At 45.7% G+C, this 16390-nt stretch overlaps 1 protein-coding gene across 1 annotated transcript in view; it reads right to left on the reverse strand.

Moving 5' to 3' along the window:
• Positions 1 to 16390, reverse strand: part of CHSY1 (chondroitin sulfate synthase 1) — a 75618-nt gene that overhangs the window by 49156 nt on the left and 10072 nt on the right. The gene's annotated exons all lie outside the window — the stretch shown is intronic.

A 16390-nucleotide genomic window follows, 5' to 3' on the forward strand; every position in this document is an offset into this window, starting at 1 on the left:
AGCACTGAACTGCTTCAAGCAAGCTCTCTGCCTGGTTTTCTCTAGCCATAAAGGCAGCAGCAGTTACATTGAGCAACAAGCCTGCTACTGTAATACATCACTCATCACAGCCTAACTGCCATGATAAAGTGTTTGCTCGTGAGGGGATTGTGTGGCCAGTCCAAACAAAGACCACTTCATCTTGCATTTCCTAGAGATCTTTTTTTTCTAGAAGAAAATAGCTCACATCCTGAGCTGTGCTTATGGAAAATGCTGGGAAGCCTGAGCCACTCCCCAGCCCTCCCCTCAAAGCAGAGCTGCCTGCAAACCCTGTCAAATAACTGCTCTGCTGCAGATCCCCGATGCATTTCATTCAGTTATAAATGAAATAATATTATAATCACTTGGGGGTTTATTACTGTTACCTGGAGACATTGCCAGCAGCTCCCTCCAGCAGTTTGCTGAGTGGATGAGATTTGCAGCAAACCTAAAGCAATCAAGCCAGCAAGGTCATCTTTATTGCAGAGTGAGAAACAAAGGCAGCATGAGCCTCACAAGGTATTTCATTCCTCTCCCTCCTCATTTCCCTGCTCCTTCCAACAGCTCCAGCTCCTGAAAGCTCATGGGGAAAAGATGTAGAACTGCTGGGAAAGCATCTCCCCATCACTGACTGTGGTGCACCTCTCCCTTTAGGGAGCAGGTGTGCACATATGCAGATATATTTAGATATATTTACACGTGCAAATCCCCATTTCTTCCAGCATTTCCCCACAAATAGAAGACAGAGAAACCAACAAACAGAGTGATCTAACATCTCTCCAAACTATTATCCTGTTAAATTTGCTGTGGTTTGGGCAAGCAGGGATTTACCCAGCAGCAGCTCTGGTTTGAAGCGTACAATCCAGAGATGAGCGTGCCTCAGCACTCTCTGAATGCCCTTGTGCTTTAATTCTCCTTCAGATCCTATGAATTTCCTACTTCCACTGACATTACATGGCTGTGAGCTTCCATGGCTACCCTGGCATGAAAAGCAGAGTTCTCAGCTTTGACCTTCAACCAAAATGCTGGGGGCAGGAGGGAAGGTGTGTTTGGCCACCTGACACGGACCTTTCCTCTTGCCCTTTCAGGAGGCTGGTGTGACATTTGCTGTAAGTTACACCTGGGAGATTTTCCATCCCAGCCTGGTTAACCTGTACATCCAAGTCCCTACTCTCAAAGTCCAAAGGACACCTGCCAAAAGCTGCCATGGGATGGGAGGTGCTGACCTTCCCAATGCTACATTGCCTCATTCAAACATCACCTGATGTCCAAGAGCCACAGGACAGCTCACCCCCAGCCTCTGAGAGCCTGCTGGCCTCTTAGCCTGCCTCCTTTGGTGGCCAGTGAGCTCTTGATCCCATGGGAGAACCAGTGTGGCCACTCCAATTGGAGGTGACAAGGAAAACAGGGCAGATGAGAGCTGGCAATGTAGCCAGGAAGCTCTCCTCAAGCACAGACAAGAAGTTCTCTCTTTCCCAAATTGTTTGTGTAAACTGAATTTGTTTCAACTTAAAACATCATTCAAAATATGTGGTTCTGCTCTGGCTCACTTAGTGCTGCCCATGGCACTGTGTGGTGCCTGCCACTCACTGCTCCTCTCTCAAATCTCTTGGCACGTGAGCATTGCAAGGCCAGGGCTGGAGCACACAGTCCTCTGCACTTCCTGAGCAACTCCCAAACTCCCAGCAGGGATACAGCACCCCTCGTGGGATTACAGACTCCATGCTGCAGTGGCTCAAACATGGAAGGAACTCTCTCCACGCTGCAGTCTGCCACCTTCAGCCCAGGACCACTCTCAGGGAATGAAAACCAACCCAAACTGGATCATCCACACAACCACAGCACCACAGGCCAACCGGGATACTGCCCTAACAGGATGCAGTGCCAGCAGCTTCCCTGGCAGGACACGCTCAAATCCACTGGGCAACTGGATCTGAGGAGAATGGACAATCCCATGGTCTGTTTGAAACGTTATAGAAGACACAGGTTGAATATTAATCAGAAAGAAAAAAGTACTGATCATCACCATATCAATGGGCTCAGTTTAGCTTTCAGTGCTCATTATTGTCTGGTGTGAGGTGCAGGACTGAGTCTGTGCAGTATTTCCAAGCGGCGAAGTTATAACTATGGTTTTGTCCCCAAAGCCTCTAGAAAGGATTGCAGCAACTCTATCAAACACTTGAAGACTTAAAAATAAATCTAAAAAACCCCAGCCCTGCAACAGCATCATCCAAGTGACAACGCTCAGGAGCAGGATCTGGAATATTTTACAGTGATTCTGCTACATTCCAACACACACATTTACTTTAGCTGACCACAGAGTGCATGAGCACACAGCTACATGAAAAGGGGTGCTTTCCAACATGTGGCGACCGGGGCAGTCTAACCGAATATTAAGAGACAGCCATATTTTACTATTATTTACCATCAAGGCACCACAAGAACCACTGCAGCTCCTTTCTTCTGAATATAATCATCATATTGGTAAAACTGGCAGCATTCCCAAACTGGACACGGCTTTTTTGTCCCACCACACAAAGAGAGGCAGACACAAAGACAACCAGTGACGTTACACTGGCTACCAAAGAAAACAAAATCCAAGCCACTGTTCTTCAGTGCACGCTCTCTGCTTGGACAGGAAGAAAACATACTCTAAGTAGTCACTTTCAGACCTCGTTTTCTGGTAAAGAGTTGACTGTTTTGCATGGTAACTAGGCATGAAATTATGCCAGCTACAATGCAGGCAGCTCAGTGTTTTTTCTATGTTGGCCATGAGTCAGGTGCACGAGCGCTCCCAATTGGGGTTTAACTCAGATGCCACACCAGAATACATCCCATCAGCAATACGCTTGTCACTTCCACACGGGATGGTTTTGCTGGCATGTGGAAGCTGAGGCTCAGAGCATGTCGCTTTCTTGGCAGGTATTCCACCTTGCCTAGGGGAGACAGGCACAGGGGAGTTCTGTGTCTAGGAAAAATAAGATTACTGTAGCCCAGCAGATATGATTTCCAGCTTTAAGGATTAGCGCTGTGTCCCAGCAAGAGCTAGGGAAAACAGCAGGTTGTTCCTTAGCTTGCACCTTGTAACATTTTATTGTTTACCTGCATTTATTTTAGACTAACTTCCTTCCTGAAGGCCTATCTCAGTCCTTCTCTGCCCACCCCCACCACACACCCAGTCTCCCTACTCGAAGAGAAACTGCAACTAAGGTTAAGCACATTTAAGGTTCACATCCTGACACTCCTTAAGGAAAACAGCTCCTTCAACATCTGCAAGTGACTGCTTTTCCTCCACCCTCAGCACTGCCCACCTCAAATTTTGTCCCTTAGTTGTCCTCTGCAAAGGTGAGCACCTGTAAAACAGCTCCCTGATTTACCCAGGCAAGAAACTGGTTCACTTGCAGCAGCAGCTACAAAAGGAGCAACATCTGCTCTGTAAGCACTCAGCAGAGCATTGCACAAGAGCACTTACTTTAGCCTGCCTGATATTGCAAATGCCAAAGGAATCTCATTCCCTTGTATCTCTACTCATGGGTTTAGAATATTTGAAACTACTTGGACTCAGCACATTAATAAGACCAAAGCCCCCCCCCCCCCCGGGTTTCACTCTGGCTCTCTTGCTTTCACTACCTTTCACCTCCAAGAGGTTTTTTCCCATTGCTCCACTTTGCTCCCTGGTGCCAGTGAAGAGTCTCATCTGCACCCCTGCAAGCTGGGCTCCCTCAAGTTTTATTAGGAAATCAGCTCCAGTGACTGCCCTGGGCCACGGTTCGAAAAGGCTGATGAAGAACTGCAGGTTCGCCTGCAGGGCTCCTCACTCCCAGCTCAATTCATTCCCTCTTTGATGCCTTCTGGGAACTGGAGCACACCATGCTGATTATTTTTGCAATTTCTGCCTGTGACTTTTCTGCCTCTAAACAAGTGGGGAGGTGACATTTCCTGAGCCCACTTCAGGAAAAGGCCCATTCCAGCAGAAAATTCGGTTCTCCCTCTCCCTCCTGAAAACAAGTCTGCTCCTGCCTCACCTCACTTCAGCCCTGACGGTGGAATTTTAATTGCAGTGACTGGTGAAAGAGGGGAGGGAAGGTGTGGTTTGGCTGCAGGACACAGAGTCAGGACCTCTTACACTCTACACCTTGCCCTGACAGTACCTCCTCCTGTGCCCTGGGGATAACCCTGTGCCATGTGGGGAGAGTTGTTGTTCCACAGGGTGGAAGGAGCATGGGAAAGGTTTTGCAAAGCCCTTTGATGGTAAAGCACAAAATTCTAGACCCGGGGTAACAGTTCCCTCACTGTACTGGGAAATCAGGTTCCTCCAAGTTTCCCTGCAAGCAAGGTCAAAACCACACTTGAAGTTTGCTCAAGAATGACAGCCAGTCTAAAATTAAGCTGAAAAGTAACTTCTCACCCTCTTGTGAAAGAGGCCACAAAAAGCCTGAATGCATCTTCAAAGCCAAAACAGATCTTCAACAAGAAATACTCCCCAGAGAGGGGAACAAGCACAGGCACATGTTCCAAGGCAGAGCTGGGTGTCAACATCAAGGCCTGGGCAGGGCAGAGCTGCTGTCTCAAGGGACAGGGACTCGGTGGTGGAATATGCCATGGACCTGCCCTGAGTCACCTTTTGCCACACTCAGCTACCAGGCCTCGCTATTTATCCATGCTAATGGAGCAGAAGGGAAGAGCAATGTCAAAGCAAAAGAGCTTAACATGAAACAGCACATCCCTCTTGTGCTCTTCCTCTATCCCACGAGACCTATCTCATGGTAATTTGATGAAAAGTTGTTTTTCCACCCAAGCTCTACTTTGAGTCAAGAAGCCAGCAGTGACAGCATCAGAAAGCTATTTGGGAATGGAACTGAAGAGCTGTCAGATAGCTTTGTGGGGTTAAAAAAACCAACTTAGAAAACCAAACACAGGAGACAGGAGATGGCAAACCTCAAGATGTCTGAAGACCACAGGAGACGAACTAGAGACTCCCAAATCACCAGGACCTTGCCAGTTTACAGAGCCTCCTCTCACTCCCTCCCCTACATTTCAGAAGATGAGTGTGCATTTCTGGGCAAGACTGGTTTCAGGAAAGCGTCTGTGGAACAAGCATGAGGACACGTGCAGGAGAAAAAAAAATAACAGTGGAGGCGGGGAAAAGATGGGGAAATTAATCCAAAGGCTGCAATAAAGCTCAAAAATTTTAAGAAGTCAGGGGTTTCTTCCATATAAGTGCCTGGTGAAGAACTGGGGTGCCTCTGTTATGGTGCACACAATGTCTTTCAAGCCAGGTCTCTCTCGGGAGCAGAAATTCAACACACTTTTTCTCAGAGAAAGTTCTATTGTCCTGCAGTCACTGCCAAATTCAGATGTTTAATTTGAAGTGTGAAACAGAAGGATTCCAGTCTGCTTTTAAAAAGAAAATCTCCAGGCTACCGCTCCATCCCATAACTAACACCAGCTTTGTTCAGGGCAGGACACAGCACAGCTCCCTATCCTCAAAAGGAAAGGGAGGCAACATATAAACAACATATCACTGTACATCACAGCCTGGGAGCTGCATACCTCAAACAGTAACCAGTGCTAACAGTCTGAGGCACCTCAACAGATGTATGGCCAAGCTGCTATAAAAGAGCCTTTGTGCTGGCTGAACAGAAACAAGGCATTTTCTGTACAGGAGACGGCCTGACCACCTCGCAGGATAAACGGGGTTACACATTTCACACCTCCCCTGCACCAGGGACTCCAGGGCAGATGACACAAGGCAGACACCACGGGATGGAGGAATGACCCATGTCAGGGATCTGCAGGAGCCACTCTGCAGCCACAAGGAAGATGACTTTGCCCTCACCTTCCATCCTCCCCGCTCGCAGCTCCCATGCCAGGACTGCACGGCCTGGTTTAAAGTAGAGCCAACCTGCCATTCAGTGGAGGTTTGTCCCTGTGGAATAGTCCATGCAAAAGATCATCACAAATACTTGTGATCCACCATCCAGAGCCCCAGACAAAGGCTTTTCATCCTCAGGCTTAAGCACCCAGCTGCTATTTTATATATTTTGAAACACACTTTTCATCTTCACCTTAGTTTCCAGTTCTGAAATTAGGCTAATTCTTCAAGGCTGCAGGAGCTGCAGTGTTATTTTTGGCCTAGGAAAGATAAGAAATCATGTGAATGGTTTTTCCTCAGTACAAGCACACACAGCAGCAGCAAACTTCAGGATTCAGCCAAACATGTTATTCCACAGGATCAGAAGCGGCTTCCAGTTGGGCCCAGTAAAACACAGCAAGAAAAAGTGCAACTGCAAAAGGCTCTCACAGTGACAGCAGTGCATGGTTCAACTCGATGGAGGCAGAAAGAGAGGGAAAAAAAGAAAATTTGAAAAAGTCAAAGAAAACTTGCTCTGTCCAAAACCTGGAAAAACCACAGTTAGCAAACATTCCCAGGGAAGCAAAAGCCCTGCTGCTTTATGAAGATTAAATCTGCTATTGTCTTACAGTCGTTGGCTGTTTGCTTTTTTTTTAACGTTCCCCTTGGCCAAAGATGTTAGGAAGTATCTTCAATAAGAAAAGGATATAAAAACAAGTATACCAGTTAATAAATCTGTGATAAAGTTAGACAAACAAGGTACGGTAAGGTGAGGGTAAGGTTTCTTGACAAATCATCTGTGATAAGGTTAAGCAAATTTCTCTTTTGTCAGGACAGGAAAGATACACATGCAAGGGCACAATATTTTCACTGATCTGGACAATGAATGTGAGAGATGTATGTTCTGAGTCACTCACGTTGGGCAAGACTTTTTTTCAAGCATATGGTCCGAAGACTGTAGGAAACCATTAAAAAAAATGGGTCAGGCATTTAACCCACTCTGCCCCCTTACATTGAGGGAGACTGTAGGAAAAAACCTTTATAAAAAATTCAGACCTTAGATAAAGACAGTTCCCTATTGAATATCTATGCAGAATTACACAATGTTAATTCTCAACAACCCATCTACTAAGAACTTTGTCCTTTTGAGGACAAAGAACATTGCCCTTATGCAGAGATGCTGAGGAGTGAACTCTGCTGTCCCTTGGGCAAGTGTTTTCCCTCTCTGTAAGGCAGTAACACACAATAAAAAGTATGGTTACAAAGGATTAAGGCAGCACAGTTAATGCAAACTAGCACTCTCTCCTGCATTCCTCACTAATACAGTGGTGACATAACCAGCCAAAACATGCAGCTTTGATTCAAATAAGGTTTCAAGAAGTTACTGCCAGGTAATTACACCCATTGAAGGCCCATGAGCAGAGGAACCTTCATTAATACCCTGCTGCTGTTCTCGAAGCGCTTTTCGAACCAGCTGCACCAATCTGAAGTGGCAACCATGAACAAGAGCAGGCAACAAGTGCTCATGAGCAGACTTGTGCCTGCCTTTCAGAAGACACTCTGACATATGGCTGAGCACAGCCACGAGGACAGCAGGCAAGGACACAGCATCCAAGTGCTGGCTGCCTCCTCTGCAGGGCTGGGGCAGCCCTGAGGTAGAGGAGCTTTCTGGTAATGTCCTCCTTATTTTTCTGATAACACGCTTTTCTTTGCAGCTGAAAGAAGGTGACAGTGGCACTTCAGGAACTGCAGGCAGCTTTCTGCTTTCTAATGAACTGCTGGCTGAGTACAAACTATGGGTTCCTATTTATTTCATTGCTAATCCTAGCCTCTGTGTAAGAACCTGTGCTTAATCCACAAAGAGTACCGGATGCTTCTGAAGACTGCTTCCAAGAACAAAAATATAGCACTCAGCTGGAGCTCCCTAAAGCCATTCAGTAGGAAGGATTAAACCCAGAGACTTGGATAGAACTTAGATCCAGTGGGCATGACCCTACCTGTGCTCTCTTCATTACACAGGAGCATGTAGCGCCTTTGCCTTTTCCTAAACCTCTTTCTAACCTAATGACTCCAAAGCACTGGCTCCAGGAGCCTCATCTCACAGCTCTGCACAAACATTCAGGGCTCCCATCCATGTGCTCTCAGTATAAACCAGCACAGACTCAAATGAAGCTGTCTGTAGCAATGCTCCCAGGACATCAGATCACCAAGCACAGGAGCTGACCACTGAAGCTTTGCCTGCACAGCAGCCCTGGGAGCAAGTCCCTGCTAGCAGCTCAGGTAAAAATGGCATCACACAGGCTGCAAAGCTCTCTGTGGAAAGGAAAAACTGCTTCTATGCTCACCTGGAAAGGGGAGCTCGCTGTAGTGGCTCTCCTCTTACCACCAATACTTCACATCAGGGCACAACACTGAAGCATGGACAAGAGATAAATGGATAAACAGACATTTCCTGTTCAAAGAGCCTTTAAAAAAATGGTCCCTAATAGCTTCAGTCCCTAGTAGCAATATAAATTATATGCGGGCATTGATTCTTCTCCTGAAGTCACCATTACCACACAAGCTGCAAGTAAGTGGCATGAAGTTCAATAGGTTCTCAAGAATCCCCCCATAAAAATCTGTCACAATTTTTACTTCTGTTTCATTATTGTAGCAGCACTTTTAACTTGCTCAAGACACAATTGAAAAAAACACTAACTTGCTCTCACTGAGGGTACCAGCAGAAATTTACTTTCATGTAAAAACCTAACCAGAAACAACCAGAACCCAACTTTCAGTTTTGCAAGGACTCCCAAATACACTTTCAGCTGAAACTAAAATTTAAGAAAACAAAACCAGTTAGATCCCCAAACTTTTCCAATTAAGTTCCCAACTTCTTTGTGACACATAGAGGTCATTTCGGTCTAGGCATGCAGGAAGATAATCCCCACCCTTCAGGCAATCGAGATTTCTGGCAGGATTTTAAGAGGTCTCCAGCTGATAACTATGAAAAGTTCACACCACCAGGAGTCCAGATAAGCTTTTAACACAGGAAATTAGTGAGAAAATGTTTTAAGCATTTTAAAGATCAATTAAGATGGTGTAACAATCCAGCAAAGTAGAATCGAGTTCCCTGCTTCAAATCAGATGGGTTTAGAATACAAAACAGCAGCTCTGGAACTCGGAGGTGTCTGCAGGAAATGAGGTTAGACCAATGCAGGGCAATTAATCTTCTGTGCAGTCAGATTACAGACTCCCCCCATCCCCAGGGCCACGAGACACAGCCAGAGCAGGACTAAACTGCTGAAAGTTGTCATCTTGCCTCTTCGTTGCCCATCCATGGGCCAGTGGTTCTCCCCCACAGCCTAAAAAGCCAATCTCTTTCCTGACATGTGAGGTACACTCAGGGACAGCACACAGGGAGACTCAAGATATGCAGTTCTCATTTGTAACTGCAGATGTAAACTATGAAAAAAGCAGCACCAAATGCCATTTTCTGCCTTGTCAGCACTGGCAGACCGTGAAGTTCATGAAGAACACTGAATTTCAGAGAAGCAAAAGGTGAACTGGGAGTTCCCGGCTAGGGTGAGTCAGCTGGTGTTAAGAGCTCTTTTCAGGATCTTTCCCAGCACAGGCAGCAGACCAGTGACTGCAAACAGGGTCAACTGGGGAAAATGCAGCTGTAGAGATCACAAATGCATCCTCAGACACTGCCCTGGTACACTGTCAGTCCAGGGAGCAAGGGAAGTGTCTCACCACATAGCCTGCTAGGAAATAACTCTCTCCCAAAGCATTAAGAAAACCCTTCATAGCAGGTTAGTGCTACACACCACTGCGGCTACAACCACTGTCTAGAACAACTCTGAATAATTATCTGTGTTCATTCATTGAAAGTTTCAAAAGAAAACCATCTTTTACACTAGATTTGACTGTTGTTGGGGTTTTTTTTAAGTAACAAATAGGTATTACACCAAGACCCATCATACCTATCCATTTACAAAATCCGAGTTTTGTTTCTTCTCTGTAATAATTCAATTGTTTTTATTCTAAAAAATCAAGTATTTCTCAAAACACTATATTCCAAGTATGACAACACTGAAAGCATTTGAGCTGTGGGCTCCTACCCTCCTGTTGGTGACCTCAGCCAAGTTTATATTAAGCCCCTTCCCCACATCAGCACTTCACTTCTATTTCCCACCACCAAGGAAGACTAGCTTTTCTCTTCCATGCTTACAGGCTCTGACACCTCCATGCTGCTAGTGCTTTAAGCGGCTCACAGAACTTGGCTTTAATAGACTGAGGGGAGAAATGCAAATATTCTCTCCAAATTAACACAATTAACCCTCCCTCCCCCAAGCATCCAGGTCACAATTACCCTCTACATAGAGATCAGCTAAAAACTTCCATACTGAGAGCCCCAGCTGGCAATATTTTATGTCCCCTTCAGTCAAGAAAGACAAATATTTAATCTAATTTTATCAGTGTCTAGTCACATAGGACACTTACAGAGATCCTGGTCTTATACAGAGGTATCCATGAAATGGTTTATTCCCTCACCTTCATCTTTTATACACAGAAATAAGCACTAAAGAAAATGGAAAAGGAAACTTGCCAGCTCAAAGTTTGGACAGATATCATTGACCCACAGGAGATAACTGACTACAAAGGTATTACTGGGTTTGACATTGATTAGATTTGGAATTTAAAAGTGTCCTTCCAAGATCTCCAGTCAGGTGGGACTCCCCTACAACAGGCAGTGCAGCTCTGATCACAGCACAAGTACCAGAGCCTCATAGCTCCAGCAAGCTGTAAAGATCTTACCCTGCAAAAGTAGGATGACTTTCCCATCAGTTCAAAAGAAAAATATACAATAGTAAGCTTCTAGTCTCAGACTCACCTCCCTCTGCCTATCCCCACTGCTGTTCACAGAATAAACTCAAATCCTCATCTTCTGATTTCCTTAACTAAGAAACTGGAATGATGAGCTATTTTATTAGAGTCCTTTGTCCTGTCATGCTATGAAGGATTAGCCTTTCCTGACTTGTCCTCAAGATAACAACTAATCCCCATGTCTCCCTCAACTCAACAGGCTGCACAGATCCTAATAACAAAAGCACTGCACTTCAAGACAACAATAATGGGGGGAAAGCAATAACTTCTGTTTGCTGGATTCATAGCCGAAGCTTCCTAAGAGTCTGCACAACACCATCAAAGTTCTCATTTCAGCAACCCTCAGCTTAGGCATTAGGTCAAGTCATCCAGCTAACTAAGGACAGATTAACCATGTGCTCACAAAATCTAGGTCAGTCCCAAACAGGCTCTACAGCCTGGAAAGGCCTCATTGTGTCAGCACAAATCCCCCAGCCCTCCTCTCTGAAAATGTTCTGCAGAAAGTGAGTGGGATTCAGACTCAAGTTTTGTTACAACACTTGTTCTTCATTCCTAAAACACAGAATAAACCTTGACCAAACTGCATTCAGAAGTCAGTAAGAAATCACTCAGTAATGTCAAGTTCTCCCTCTTTAGAACATCTGGTTCTAAAACACTCAGTTATTTTCTGAAGTGAAAGAGCCAGGTCAGGACCTGGCTGCAGACCTGAGATGTGTCTCCCATTCCAAACCCTCCTAACCCCTAACCCTTGGTTTCACAAACCCAGTCTTCAGCCTTTACTCTCTCCTTTGACCTCTCTGCCCTCCTCCTCAGCAAACACTAAAATTAGACCACAGTGGTTGTATCACGCTGCCTCCCCACTGTAGTCATGGACTCCCTGTCACATCAGTCATGTATTTCAGTCTCACCCTGAGCCCCATGCATCACCTCCCCTGCCCAGATAATGCTCTTCTCTAGTCTTACCTGTCTGTCCTTTGACAAAATGCCATTTCTCATTACCTTCAGGGAGCTCAATCTCCGTCCATCCCCCAAATGCATGGCCACCCACTTACATCTTAATCTGAAGCCAAAAAGACATCTCTGAGGTGTTCCAAAGATAAAATTTTGTGCTGGAGGAAAGATGGTTTATAAACATCCACCCTAAAACTCTGGGTATGCTTGTATCCTCCCTCTCTCTCAGACAATTCACATCAAAGGTTCTTGAAATTAGGTGATGCAGTGGGCTGCACACATGGCGAGATAAGGTGTCCGTGCTGTCAGGGTTTGCCAAGTTCCCTTGCTTTGACTTCAGAAAATGCCCAAGCTTTGAAGCCAGGACAATACACACATATAATAATGTCTGATTTCAAAAGTGCTGCTGGATGCTCCCAGCACAAAGACAAGTCAAATCTTTCATTTGCTGGCTGGGAGTCCCAGGAGAGGTTCATGGAGCAAGAACAACCTACTGCCCCCAGGGTCTGCAGAGAACAGAGGTGCTCCAGAACACCCTGCCCCAGGACCTCCTCACAGACCCCATCCTGCCCTGCTCTGAGAACATGCTGTGTGCTGGGTGTCACTCATCACCCAGCCACAACAGGATCAATCTCCTTTTTGTTCATGAGAGGTTTTCACAGAGGATAAAGCAAAGGAACTGGAGGTTAGCCATTAACAGCAGCACCTCTTTCCAGTCTTTCAGATCTGATCAATCACTGCAGGACTATAATTTTTTTTTTTTTTTTTTTACTTCTGGCTGTCTTACAGAAAACCATAAACTTCAGTTTTGCCCATGGGAACATCCATCCCAGAAACGGTACATTCTGGCACTGCCAGTGTACTTGGCAGATATAATGTGCACTTTAAGGGCTTTCTTAACTTCAGTGAATTTCAGAGTAGCAATTATCTTCAATTACTCCAGATGAAAGACCACACAAAATGTTAATTCAAACCCCCCTTCTCCCAGAAGCCCCCTGCTATCCCTAGTCACCACTGCCCTACTTCTTCCCCTCACCAACACCCGAAAGGTTGGACTTGCTCTTCCTTGCTGCTCACATTTCCTGATGTGATTGCTGCCTTTGTCATACCTTCCTTTCCATGTATATTGTAAAAAATCCTGTCTCCTTTCAGGACATTTTAGAGTACTTGCTGCAGTTTGGAGGAAAGCACTGCCTTCTCCACACAGAAACACTTGCTGCATCTCACCTAACTTCTCCCACAACCTCAATAAAACACACAAAACTGGTCATTTATACCAGTTAGAGCTGGGAAAGGCTGCTCCGTTGGATTCAGCTGCTTCTATTGCACTGTAGGACACAGAGGAAGTAAGTGGTATCACCTGAAAGCAGCGTGTCAGAAGGGTTTTATTACTGAAGAAATTAATGGGATATATCATACTGCCTTGACTTCTAGCAGCTACAAAGAGCCTGTATTAAAGTTGTGAAGTTATTAACCACAAATTAGAACAATACTCAGCAACAGCTGCAAAACAAGGCTGAAACCACCAAGCTACACAGCAGTGACTTTGTAATTCAGGTGCATTTAAAGGAAATGTCAGACATAAAACTGAGATCAACAATACTTTGGGATGGTTTAAATCACAAATGAAAAAGCCTGTCATCAAAACCAGACCATGTTCTCAGGCTGAAATCCAAGACCCTGCGTGGCACCACACGGCAGTGTAGGAGAAAACAGAACTTCCATGTCCCAGCAATCCAGGCAAGAACTACTGGTGGGAGGAAAGGGGAGAAGGAAGGAGACTTAAGTACGCAATCTTTTGCTGAGAAAAAAACCCAGCAATGTGCCAGAAGTCTAAAGTACCAATATTCACTAGAAATCCAGAACACTTCTGAGCAAGTTCACTTTGAGCCTTTAGTTCTCTTCAGGAAGAAGGACCACACTCCACATTTCTTCATAAATTCTCAAGCTCTCTTCAGAGATTCAGGCTTCAGAGATTTCACAATTCCATTCTTTTCATGACTGTTTTCTTACCATTTGCTGCATAAACTCTCTGGCTTTGGGTGCTCCACCCTATAGAGTGCTGAGTTTTACAGTGATTTGTCAAACAGCAGCGACAGTCTGGGTTTTGTTTTTACAATGATGATAATCCTTGCCCTAAAGAACTTTACACATTTACTTTTACTACATTTAACAGCCATGTCTCATCTGTGACTCACTTGACCTCTGTCAAATAAGGGAACAGCTCTGAGCCTGGTCACAGGAGCTTAAAATCCATAGTGGGCTGCAAACTCCTCCCAAAGCAGCATCCTGGGTGGGTCAGACGAAGCTCCCCAGAGCCCAGAGAGCTGCAGTTGTCCTCAACCTTGTACATGCTGCTGCTGCTGCTTTTCTGGGATGAGATGACACAGGAAGTCCAAAGAATGGTGGTGTCAATTCCTCTACTGTGTCTGCTGAAAAGCTCCTGACAACAGGAAGAGTGTGAACAAATCCTTGCAAGTCTTGAAACGGGCAATAACCGGTGCCACTCCAATGAAGTGGTCTGAGAGGCACTGCGGAGAGCAGCGGAGTGACAGAAACACAGGAAGGGGGGAAAAAAGGGGTTTTGAGACAGACTGCTGCGAGCAGAAAAGCCACACAGAGCCGGGCCTGGCGATGCATTCGGGCACACCACCAGAGTCAGGGCCAGGGAAGATGAGCAGCACAGTAAAGACATTGTAGGATCCTAAAATCAGAGAAAGGGGGCAGTGACAGTCATGGAGATGAGTAAAACGATTCTGGGCAGGGAGCCCACCACAAGAACAGTGCAGGGAAAAAGCCACCCGCAGCGAGGACCAGCAGGGCACTCTACACCCGAGACGCTGAGAATGAAAACCAGCGAGCTGGGGAGTGACTGCAGAGACCTGAGCTCCTCATTTGTGCTGCCACTTGAGCCTCTTCAGAATAGGAAGTGCAGGCTGCAAAGGAGAAGTGTGAGGTTTGGGATTTCTAAGGCCAACACTGCTGTGTTTGCTGAGCATTGTGCTGTCACAGCTTTTCTTCCGACGGGAATTGTGAAGGATGCAGTGGCTGTGCCCCAGCAGAGCAGGCACAGATAAACTTTTTGCTCCATCAGAAGCTCCGTGAAACACAACACTTTGCAATTCACTTACAGTGGCCTGTTACTTGATGTTCACGAACGTACAAGACATGGAAAATGTCGCTTTTACACCAAGCCTTCCTAACACAGCTGTTGCAACAGCTGTGTAATTTCACACAGCTATTGCTTTATCTGAAATAAAATACCAGGCACATTTCATCTGGGCAATGAAAGGACCAGATCAAAAAAGATGACAGGTATTTAAACTGAAAAGCCACAATTAAATGAGAGTGGACTTACTTCTTGTAGAAGCTGTGTGCTTTCATCATTGAAACTCTTCCTACTCTCCCAAACAGCTGAGCCTTAACATCTCACACTCACGGGTTACTTCTGAACACCCTACAGTTTATACACTTCACACAAACCAATTTTAAGTAATTCATGGCCCTTAGGAGAATCCAGAATTAGGGACAATAAGAGAAGCTGATCAAACAAGACTGGTTTGAGAAAGCCCTATCAATTTCTGTCAGACAGCATTCCCAGTGCAGTTGTGTGCTATCATTGGCTATTTCAATCCAACATTAGGTTATATTGAATTTAGGAGCCCTTTGCCAGTTTCAATAGGACCAAAATGCTGACCTTCAGTAACTTACCAAATGCCAGATGGTACAGGCATTCACAGCAGAAGTTATTTCAACTCTGAATGTCTACAGTAAAAATTTTATGCTGCTAAAAACTGTGGAAAAAGTTACGGACTCTTTATGAATGGCTAAACCACAATGCCGACACGACATAAACTAGTTCCAGGTCTGAAAGCAGGGAACTGTGGAGAGGCACTGTTAGTCCGGAAAATCGCTAGGCACAAAAGATACTAATTAACAACTGCGGCTAGAAACCTTCTTCCCCTTCCTCAGAGGCTCTCCCATTGCTGAACTGTGAACTCAAACAAAGCAACAGCTCTTGGGGGCAGAAATTCAGTGTCAAAAGTTAAACACGAATCTTTGCCAGTGAAAGAGTGGCTCAGCAGCAGTATCTGTCACTGTCTGTGACCACAGCTCCTCTCACGCAGGCAGAAGAACCCTCCTTCACCATATCTCATAAAAGGACAAAGCCATAGTTGCGTCAGGTCATAAATGTTTGTGTACAAACTGTTCAGCCTCTCTTCTGCTTTCAACTTCTCCCATATTTCTAAGGCAGACCCACCAGCATTTGCTGTGGTGAAACTACAGCTCAAGCCCAGCAGGTGTTTTTAACCAGGCAGTCTGTAAACACCCAGGACTCGCTTCAAGGATCCCAGCACACCCGGGGAGAAGCCCCTGTCACCCCTGGGGAGGAGCTGCCAGCTCCCAGCAAAAAGCATCAGGAAACTCTGCCACAAGCAGGCTCTAGGTTTTTTTTCCCCCAAAATGCCAAATTTGCAGGCACATCAGTGTGGGCAGATCACGAGTTTCGGTGTAAGAGTGGTGGCTTGTCTCTGCTGATGTCAAGGATCTGCTATGCAGGCACCTGCAGGATGGGGCTGCCAGCGAGTGCCCTGAGCAGCAAGGGATTTCGGCTGCCGGGAGGCAGCTCAGCATGCCAGGTGACAGTGCCAGCCACCATGAGACATCTCCAGTTTGGGGAAAAACTGTCATTGTCAG

The sequence above is a fragment of the Corvus cornix genome, chromosome 10 (genome assembly GCF_000738735.6).
Source record: "Corvus cornix cornix isolate S_Up_H32 chromosome 10, ASM73873v5, whole genome shotgun sequence".
NCBI lineage: Eukaryota > Metazoa > Chordata > Aves > Passeriformes > Corvidae > Corvus > Corvus cornix.